The sequence below is a fragment of the Pavona decussata genome, unplaced genomic scaffold, assembly GCF_977016875.1.
Source record: "Pavona decussata unplaced genomic scaffold, jaPavDecu1.1 SCAFFOLD_54, whole genome shotgun sequence".
Classification (NCBI taxonomy): domain Eukaryota; kingdom Metazoa; phylum Cnidaria; class Anthozoa; order Scleractinia; family Agariciidae; genus Pavona; species Pavona decussata.
The window spans coordinates 488715-500002 of NW_028145476.1; the positions used below are offsets into that span (position 1 = coordinate 488715).

The following is an 11288-nucleotide window of genomic DNA, read 5'->3' on the forward strand; positions in this document are numbered from 1 at the left end:
TGAAGGTGAGCAATGTAAATGTCAGCCATGTTTGAACGTAACCATTTATTTGTTATTGTGGGCATACTGTAAGGGATGGATTGGAATGGATTTATAAAACGCGGACTTGTAAATCGAGGATTTGCAAAACGCGGACTAGTACACAATCACAAGAAAAGAAACAAAACAAAACAAAATTCATTTCTTTGATGATTTACTATAAATTATGGCAAATTATTTTGACTCTTTACTCATAGATTTTATTTTATTTTATTTTATTTTTATTTTCCTTCATGCCCCGCCTTAATTGCATCAGGCCTGATACACGCTTCTACGGGAAACAATGATCTAAAAAACTGTATATTTTTGCAGGATTGTTCACAAATGTGGTTGCCAGGTGGCCTGGCAGTACTCATGACAGCCACATTTTTAAAACATCTGCTGTGGGTCGACAGCCGGAACAAGGAGGAGGTCATGGGCTGGCAGATGGAGTGCTCCTTGGCGATAGCGGGTATGCCTGCACTTCATTTCTGTTGACACCCTACTCCCAGCCACATTTACCATCAGAGGAGCGGTTCAACAGGGCCCACAAAACAACGCGCTGCACGATAGAACGTACGTTTGGCCTTCTTAAACGTAGGTTCCACATCCTACACTCAGAAATAAGAATGGCTCCTGATAGGGTTTGCACGATTGTAGTCGCATGTTTTGTTTTGCACAATATTGCTATTAATTTAAGGGAGCCAGAAGTGGATGATGGTCATGTAGATGATGAGGACTGTGATGTGCAGGAGCAATATCATGGTCCTGAGAATGGTAATGCTGTTAGGAAGCACATAACAAACACTTTCTTTTAAGTTCTCTGTGTGGGTAGGTTCTTTTTTGATATGCTCATGACTGAAGGATTATGGACAGGAGGGGTGTATTTCATATATATTATTAGATGGTTTTACATTCAAAATACACGCAGATATTTTGCACGTTGTCTAGTACTATTTTTCCCGAGCCCCGAAAGGGTGTGGAAAATGAGCAAAATGTCAGCACGCATTTTCTATACAAATCATCGAATAAGATCGAGATTTATTATTCCACTACAAAAAGATTTTGCTATTTTCGCTTCAATTTAATGGTGAGAGTGTTGAAATAGAGTCCTAAAGTGATGATGCCACAAAAAACAAAATCTATGAAATTATGGGATATTGTTAGAATACTCTGAAAAAGCATGATGGAAAATGCCTACTTGCCAAAAATCAGCATTGCAATTTGGGAGTGAGATATTTATAGCTCTGTTATGCCCCAATGACTCCATACAAATCCTTTTAATTTTGTCTCAGCTCCAAACAGTAAGAACTGAAACATAATTAGAAAGATTTGTATGGAGTCATCGGGGCATAACAGAGTTAATATCTCACTCCCTTAATTGCAATTATAATAAAGATGCTGTTTTTTGACAAGTAGGCATTTGTCATCATGCTATTTCCATTAATATACTAACAAATCCCATAATTTAAAAAATTCAAATATTTGTGAAGTCACACTTTAAGACTCAATACACCCGGCATAATCAGCTGTCTATTAGTATAATGTTACATGCAAATAGCATAAATAACACAGAAAGCCAGTGGAGTGTAGTGGTCATTAAATGACCATATATTCACTAACGTGAACCCGGGTCAAACCGGGACACTACAGTGTATTACGGTCTTGTATTTTGCGTGTTTCTTTGATCTTATTTGGTGAAATGACATAAAAGTGGAATAATAAAATGATTTATTTCTTGCCTTAAAATCAAAATTACTCTAAAGAAGCCCTATTTTGGCACAGAGATTGGTTGATTTGGCTTATTTCTGTTATTCAGGTACGTACTTCGCGAGGGCTGTCATTAAGGGCCGTAACCCGTAACACCTGTTACGGCTGAGTATGCTTGATGGGCCCTTGATGCTACGGGTGAACTTGCCTGTTGTTGATATCATTCACACACAGTAACAAGTTTGTTACGGGTGTGAAGATCAAGGAAACAGGTGACTCAAATCTAAATGACAGCCCTGTACTTCCAATATTATTATTTAATTGCTTGACTTGGTTCAGACTCTACTGGGTCGTCCTGTGTACAATTCTGTATCTCTTTTGTGTAGCTATTAGCTGGTTACTTGTATTTTCTAGAAGAGAAAAGCTATTTCTTGTTTATTTGGCATTATTTTATAATTTGCTTAAAAATTATGGTAAATATTGTGCCACTTTAAGTGTCTTTATCATGACCAATCTCTATGATCTGTGCCAAAATAGAGGTTATTTGAAGCAATTTTGATTTTAAGGTGCTCATGGATAAATTGAGTCATTTACACCCCTCTAGCACAAAGCCCTTCAATTGTTTTTGCTTGAAAAAGTGTGAGAGCAGTCATTATACTGCTTTGTATGCTGAGTTTTTCGAAAATCATAACTTTTCGTTTTACCTCAGATTTCCTTTCCTTAAGTCAGAGCAGGGGAAAAAAGTGAGCAGAGGGATGGCACAGTGGTGAGAGCACTTGCCTCCCACCAATTTAATGTGGCCCGGGTTCGATTACCAGACTCAGTGTCATATGCTGGTTGATCATGTGTTTGTTGTTGGTTATCGTCTCTGCTCCAAGGGTTTTTCTCCGGGTACTATGGTTTTCCTCTCTCCACAAAAACCAACATTCCAAATTACAATTCGACCTGGAAACAGTGGACGAATAGCCACTCTAGATCTGTGGATGTGCCACTGAGATTCCCATTTATTTATTTTTATTTTGTAGATGGCTAATTTTGCATTTAATTAATTTCCAAAACATATTGTTCAGCAATTTTTTTTCACATTTGGGCATTCATTTTTTGCTAAAAGCAGACAATGTTATGTAATGTTTTGAAAATTTTATGGCATCATTTAATTATGGTCTCTTTGAGTACATTACGGCAGACTATAGAAAACTGCGCTGTCAGTTGTTTTTACAATAACATGGAAAAAAGTACATGCAGAATTCACATGGCCTTATTTTCTGTTGAGATTAAGGGTGTGCATCACATCTGACATCATTTTTATTCATGTCTGTGCTCTTTTAGACAAAAGCTCATACTAGCCAATCGACATGCGGGAATTTTGACAGTTAAATGCATTAATGTATTGTAAAAAGCATTTAGTATAGTTTTACTAAGTTGTTCAAGAAGTCACAAAAATGCTCCCAATTTTGTTTTAGTTGCATTGTGCTGAGTTCCAGAATATATCCATACTCCCCCCCATGGAAGGTTTTTGTTTTGCACCCCTCCCCCCCCCTCCCCCCAGGAAATTCCAGTTTAGCTTCATACTTTCCTTCTAAAATTTTGATTTTTAAGACCCCCCTCCCCCTAGGAATTTCCAATGACCTTCCATGGGGTGGGTATGGATTTTTTCTGGAACTGTACATTGTAGATTTTGTATACTTAAGCTAAACCAACATTAATTAAGACCTTAAATGTATTGCGCATTTTAAAAAAAGGTTAAATTACTGATGACTAGCAAGTAGAAATTGCCTTTTCACTTTTATTTTATTTAGCAGTTTTATGTGTAATCAGTTTTTCAAAATGTAGCATTCAGCTGGCTTATTATAGAAAACAAAATTAATATATAAATTTGGATGCACATTTTTCACAGAAAATCTGCTGTACATACAAAATGAAAACTGACTTTTTGGTTAGGAAAGCAATATACAGACTAGCTTTTGCTAATTGTAACGCTCACTAGGATTTGTTTGAATTTATTAATGTGTTTTGAGTTTTTAAGCTAGTGGTTGTGAACAATGTTAAGGGCGATTTAGACGGTATGATTTTGCCTACGTCGCATGCGACACGCTTACGCCATGCTGGAACAACACGAATCGCGTCGTGTAAATCAATTAAACCTACAACATCCTTACGACAGATGCACACAACACATAAAACATGTTTTAAAATCCTACGATAATCGTAGGTAAAGGCAATGTTGAGTGGCGAGAGTTGTGTACGATTTTTACATGACGCAAGCAGCGCGCGCTCTAGAAATCGCATGCGACAGTCGTAAGAGAAAATCGTACGGTCTAAATTGCCCTTCAGATGGTTTCAATAATTGAAAACTAAATATTTATTGATGTGCACTCTCATTTTTCTCATGGGTGTTAATAATAATTTTTATAAGTATATTAATAACTGACTCATCAATGCATGCGCAGTTCCAGAGTTTTGATTGGCAATATGTTTATTTCAGCCATAATATACCATGCCCCACAAATATGGTAAGAGCTAGTATGTGTCAGGGGGCAAGAATAAGCGATTTCTTGTGGTTGTTTTTATTAAAATAATTATCCATTCCACTCAGGGTTGTTAGATATATACAAGGTGATTATAGCCAACTTGATGCACACCTCGTGCTCTGAATGTGCACTCATGGAATAACTAATAAATTCACAGGTCCATTAACCTAATTTGATAAGCCTTGCTCAAAGTAAAATAATTTTTTGATTTTCCAGTTTATTAAGAATGAGATAAGAAAGGCTACTTGAATACAAACAAAAGATTATAGGCGTTAATTATTATCTTTTTAGAATAAGCTCTTCACAGCCATATGTATACCCAGATCTTGATCCTTCATGTTTCATCGGGATCAATGTATATCATATGTCTCACTGGCAGGAGACAAAATTTTGTGAGGGTAAATAGCCCATTAATTCAATGTTTTGTTCACTGAAGTTTAAATACGTGAGAGTCAACTTACAGCAGCTTGACAATTTTCATGATCCAATTATTGCTTATATTTTAGGGATGTGTATATATATTTGTATTTATTATTAAATTTACAGCTACTCGGAATCCTGGCCAAAATTCCCAGAACAGAACACAAAATTAAGCATTGTCAGTGAACATTTTCATTCTGCATATCTTAAGTCAGTCTTCAAAATTTTTCTTAAGTTGTCTTTAATTTGCAATTTTTGGAAAGCCCCACTCCCCCCAAACAATGTTGAGTGCAACTGGAATCATTTGGATTGTAGATAAACACAGCTTCGAAACAACATTGCTTGGGGGTGGGGGGTGGGGGAGGGGGCAGGGGAACAGTTCAAGATTAATTTTGCAAATCGTCCCATTATTTCTGGCCAGGATTGTAGCCTTAAAATTTAACTTTTATGCTCCAAATTGCATTATATGTATATTTTTTACCTTGTACGTTGACATCTGTTTGTAACTAATGCGTCAATAAATATTCTTAAAGACCTTTTATAAAAACATATATTAAGTATTTACAGCAATATATAGTTAATGGAATGATGGTTTCAATGTTCAAATGCATGACTGTATAAATATGAATTTCATGGATATTATATATAAATAAATTTATTTAAGTAATAAAAATCCTTTTTGCAAACATTTAAATTTGAACAGTTGCATGATCACTTCTGAATATTTAATTTCATTTATAATAATATTATAGGAACCTCTTCCCTAATGATGTTGAATTGTTGGAAATAATGTCTATAAATTCTAAATTTTAAATGAAATAGTGAAAATTTTGAATGCATGATTCTGTATACTGTTGATGTTGGAAAATAGATGTTCTAATAGAGCTGCTGCTATTCTGTGATGAACAATTAAGAAACTGAATGAAGTCATAATAAGACAAAATGTTGGCATAAGGAAAGCTTTTAAAATATTACAAACAAGCAGTGTTGTATACTCAAATACTGTTTTATGCAGCAATGAAATAATTTGCTATATTTCCAATGAAATTTGAAAAATATGTTAGTTTAATTTGTATTTCCAACAATTTAACCCCAATACAATTTCAAGAATGATGTCACCTTTACAATGGATATAGTTACAAAACATTTATGCTTATTTGAAATTTGAAAGAGAACAAACATGGCATTTTCTTTTTTGAATATCTCTTGTAGAGATATTAAAGATTTTTTGTTCAAAAAAATGATAAAGAAAAAATTTTATATGGGAGTCCCCCCCCCCCCCCCCCCCACCCTTGGGGTTTGTACTTTGAGTCCACTTAGTTATTTGCATTGAATTTTGTTAGTTGGCCTTGATTGGAGTCAGGTCCGGACACTAATGACCTCACTAATGGTCAAAAGAGAAATTGGAACTTCTTGATCTTGCTTCAACTTCTTCAATCTCTAACTTCAATTTCTTTTTTTGAAGTTGAAGATTCTCCATTTCCATATCCATTTTTCTACTTTCTTTTCTTAGTACCTCCAATTGCGTCTGTTGGATTTCATCAACAAGGGTCAGCTGCTTTTGTGGTGTACTTGATTTTCTAACTTGTTTTTGCTTTACTTGCCCAGTCACGGAGGTTGATGGTCTCAAAGCAGGCAATTGAGGGCTGTCTGGCAGTTGTAGCAAAGGGGCATCATGTATACTTGCTCCTAAAACGGTTTCCAGCACTGTGGCATCAACATGAACGCCAGTCTCACTGATCCCCTGACTGGTAGAGGGTTCATCTCTTAAGATCCCTAAGTAATTTTCAGCAATCAAGAAAAAAATGTACTCTGATAAATAATTTTTATCACACAGCCCCGACATGCCAATTATTTCACTTATTTGCTTTTCAAGATGGAATTGTTGTTATAAAATGAACATTTCCAATTTTCTTTTGGAAACCACTCCGCTTTTCTAACGCAAAAAAGTCTTTAGCCGCAAAGTTCAAACCCAAAAAAGGCATTTGCACCCGGATAGTATGCAGCTCTTAAAAGCTTGTAATTTCATTTGTTTAACATGCACGTAGCTGCATTGTTATTTGGGTTTGGGTTATTGTTTAGCTTCTTTGTTTATTGTTTCATTGTCCAATTGTGCAGCATCTTGAAAGAGCTGCGTACCGTCTCTTTGCACCTCCCTGTCACTAACACCCGAGTACCACCTTCTGGGGTTTCAAGTATTGTTACTGATGAGAAATGGCACAGATGTAGTGTGTAACCCTTATAACTGATGTTTATCAATAGTTAGATGATATGGACCTCACCCAGATCTAGATGGTGAAATATGTAGTATTGAGTGTTTGGATGGCAATTTGACTTTATTTGTTGTTTGAATATCAATTAAAATTGACGATTAAGTGCCCACAATATCATGCTTGATTTTAAAATTAACTTCTCCTTGCTGAAAAAATATACATACATATAACATTTTAATTCTTCTCCGTGTTCTGGAAGAAACAGAACTCAGCCCAAGAACACTCGACTCGATTGCCGACAAATCCGACATTTTGGATCGCTATTCCCATTCCATTCATTTTTTTCCAACCGGAAGCCAGGGGAGCGGCCACTTTGGATTTCCTGCCAAACATTTCCCGAAAGAACGCTTATTCCTTTCGTTCATTTCTTTCATTCTGCTATCAAAAGAACACAAATACCGTCTATTTTGAGAATTCATATTCTGTAATAGTCCCAAATGAACGCGCCTTTGAGCTTACGTATTCAATTCCGCCGGCAACACCGGAAAAAGACGGATCTAAACAACTCGATAATTTTTGTGGCACCCTTTGGTGAATCCGGCATCCCTCCACCAAAACGACCCGTGACAAGTAATGTGCGGTCTTTTGTTTGCATACAAAATTAGATACATAAGCTTTCTGTCACGAACTTAAAATGTAACTTAGGACAAAGTTTGTTTACGTTTAATAATTACCTGACTCGATCCCGCCGATTATTCCGGAAAACGAAGGGTCGTCCCCAAACAATTCAATAATTTTTTGGGTCGCACTTTGGCTTAGGTCCTCCACCGGTCTTCCTTTGGGCTGTGGAGAATTGGCTGTGCTCTTTCTTTGCGTTGCCGACCATTCTTCGCCATTTATCTTTCACTTCCTGCACCGACCGCAAACAGACGCCGAGCGAATTCACTTTATCCGTAATTTCCTCCCATACCTTCTTTTTGTTTGCATTGGACAGCGTAGAGGAAAACTTACTCCTGATGACTTCCAAGTTTTCTTCAGCCAACTCGCAAAGTAAGGCGCATTCCGCAGCTGAAAAATTAGCCTTTCGCGTACGCTTATTTAAATTTTCCGCCATGTTTTTGCGCGAACTCCTCGCGAGCTAGTCACGTAGTTTATCACCATGGCAACAATTTGGCGAGTGGATAGTTATTCGCGGTCCTATTCAGGCTTCGTGCAACGACATTTTATCCAGCGGATAACTATCCACTGGATAGCAAATTTATCCAGCGGATAGGCCTATCCGGTGGATAAGTTATCCGCTCTTTGAACAACCGGGGCCTGGAGACATGCAACATGAAATGCGCGGGAAAACTTCCAACCAAACGTTGTGGCAGCCGGTGCCAAAACAGCTACAGTCAAGACGTCCATAGATTTCGAGTGCTTGATTTTGCAGAAATATCCGTAAAGCTTAGTGAAAGACAAAGCCGATACATCTGATATATACCGCCTTATCATATAAGCTTAAATATAGTTCGAGGGATAGTTCTTGGAAGGGAGAAAAAGCTGCAGACCTCACATTATGGTAAGCTCTGCTGGATAATATCATAACCATAGATTCTAAGTTGCTTTCGGTTGGCACCATTTTGGCTCATTTTTGATCAGGCAAAGTGATTTTCTCGTTCTGAAAAATTAATTATCCACAGACATTAAGTTTACAGGCTCGCCTTGGGCAGCAGAACAGGAATACTGCTTAGTAGCTCTCATTAAGGTTTGACAAATGGTCCATGTGGCGACTCAAGAACCAAACATCGGCCTCATTTTTACACGATTTCTGACGCCATTTGTTGGGAACAGCCTACGAGCGGAGTCTTGCCCCCGCGCTAAGAGAGAATTGTAAGCAGAATTTTTTTAACGGTGGATTCAGAGCTGAACTTTTTATATTTGTAATTTTTCTCTTTCTTTGAACCCATGCAATCAATACAAAAAATAAAGAATTATTGTTATATATGTACCTCAGTTATGTAATTCACCTGATCGAAAATTAGTCATTTAGCCCTTTATAGACTTTGCGACGTTCGCAAACTGACATTAGCTTCTTTCATGTCGCTTATCATGATTTCATGAGTATGCGATTTGCATATCTTCAAATAAGGAAGGTTTAAAAATTTCGCCACCTGAATTTTCCCTTATATTTGACGGAAACAATTTTAGAACAAATACCCTTTACAAGATGTATTTACCGTCAAAAGCCGATAAATCCGACCGGAGTTACAGAAGTTCAAAGTCGACCAATTTTAGCATGTTTGACTCCAGCCAAGATGGCGTCACAAACCGTGAATAGAATAGCACAGTATATATTGGTCTTAAGCTTAACCCGGTGACCGACTATTAGGCAGACTCGCTATCTGATTGGCTACTCAAGGTCGTCCTTATTTCGCGTGACCAACTGGGAGCGAATTATTAAAAGGAAATGACTGGCCAGAAAAAGACCGCTTTTACCGGGTTTCTTTGTTTAAAATATCGGTTTTGATAAAATTAGTTATGATAAAATGGCTTGCTCTTGGTTTCTATTGATCAACTGATAGTTCGCTCGAGGCTTCGCCTCTTGCCAATTTCAACCAATAGAAACCATCTTGTTATATAACAATGTTGAGGTCGCGTGACCTTGTTTTCTTAATTTTGATACCAATGATAAGGGGGCAATTTTCTTTTATTTGCAGTTGCTTGGGAAATACTGTGGGTAATCTATGAATGACCATCTTTTCCAAAGCAATCTTTGTTACTTACATCATTGATCAAAGGAGGGTTTAAGAGATGTCTCGCACATAACTTGACGATTATTTACCAAGAAAACAGTAAGTCATACTATCCTACATGCATATGGTGGCCGAATAAATCCTTCTCTGATGATGTCATTCGGGATCTTCAACAAATTTGATGTGGTCTTTCTTTTACCCAAATGCACTAAACGGTTTACAAGCATCAATTCTCCTTACTTTTTAGCAACCACTGGAAATTGGGTTAAGTCAATGCTGGCGATGTAAGGTAGGGGTAAAATAACTACCCGTTCTTTGCATCACACTCTCCGCAAAGAAGGGCCGGGGTAGGGGCACACTCACACAAATACAAACACAACAAGCAATATTCTCTATTTCTCAACATTTTATTTCCTATCTTTTCTGTTTTGCCATCTTGGTTATAGGAAACTATTTTTTTCTTCTTCAAAAATTCAGTAGTGTTATAAATTATAAAAACTCAACGTTCTTTTAGCAAGTCTTTTAAAAACTTGTCCAATAACTTTACATATCCCCTTGAGAAATATAATTTCAAATACGTGGCATATTTTATCTATTCAGGGTACACACAACAGCAAAGGTAACAACTGAAAAATTCCACTTAACAAGGTTGGTTTCAATATTTGCAACCAAACAGTTATCAATACAAGATAAAACATTCTATATTTATATACCATATTGTATTATTTAACAAAATAATAAAGAAAGCACTGGAACCTTACTCTGGCAATTTACTGCTGCTATTTGGACTAAGGCTGATCCAAATAAATGGGAGAAAGGAGAAAGGTATTCTGAATCAGCAAAACTTAACAAGTCCACAAGATCGCCTAAATGAAGGGGTGCGTGGAATAAGGCCCTAAGTGACTTTTAATGTTAGGTCAAATTCTCCTTTTGTTTCACAAGCAAATACAATGAAACTTGGAAGGAGAATCTAGCTATTTATCAGAAGTCACTTAGGGCTTCTTTCCAGGCAGCCCTTCAAATGGGAACCCATTAAGTTCTGCCCAAGCAAAACAGCAAAAGGACAAAAATTGATTTGTTCCATGAAAGGGCCTCAAAATTTGCACCCTGCGAGCAGAGCCTCCTTTTGTCTTTTTCTGCTAGCAGGGTGCAAAATTTGGTGAGAAAGGTGAAATTTAATTTTCTTTAAATAGCAACAGGAGACGAACACAAGTGTTACTGTATACATATTCAACCTACACAACTTTTTTACTAGTATTATGACACAACCACTGTAACTAGAACAAGGAGGCCTGACTGTTAAATGTTTGTGTGTGATAGCAGGCCCACCAAGTGCATAGTTTCATAGTTTTATGAAAATATATGTTTGAATCCCCTCAGATATTATGGACTACTTGTGATGGAAAAAAGATTTTTTTCCAAGGCAGCAAACTTTCCTAACATGGAGAAATTAATTCTTGTTTTCAGAGGAACAAAAATTTCACAAAGACTGCAACATAACAGAAGGCTAGCTAGCATTTTCAGAAAGCAAACAGCAGCTCAAAAATTTGGGAGATAAGATTCCTTTCCTTAGATTTTGCGTGACTTAATTACACAATGCTGCCAATGAACCCGAGAACAGAAAAAAAGTGTGTTAGGTTTGAAAACCATGAAACTATCTT

General features: G+C 36.9%; 1 long non-coding RNA gene across 1 annotated transcript; it reads left to right on the forward strand.

The window, feature by feature from the left end:
* Positions 1-8264: 8264 nt before the first annotated feature.
* LOC146480226 (uncharacterized) lies at positions 8265-11058 on the forward strand. The gene is made up of 3 exons (XR_014864754.1): positions 8265-8453; positions 9592-9726; positions 9875-11058. It is a non-coding gene; the product is annotated as an uncharacterized LOC146480226 (long non-coding RNA).
* Positions 11059-11288: the final 230 nt, after the last annotated feature.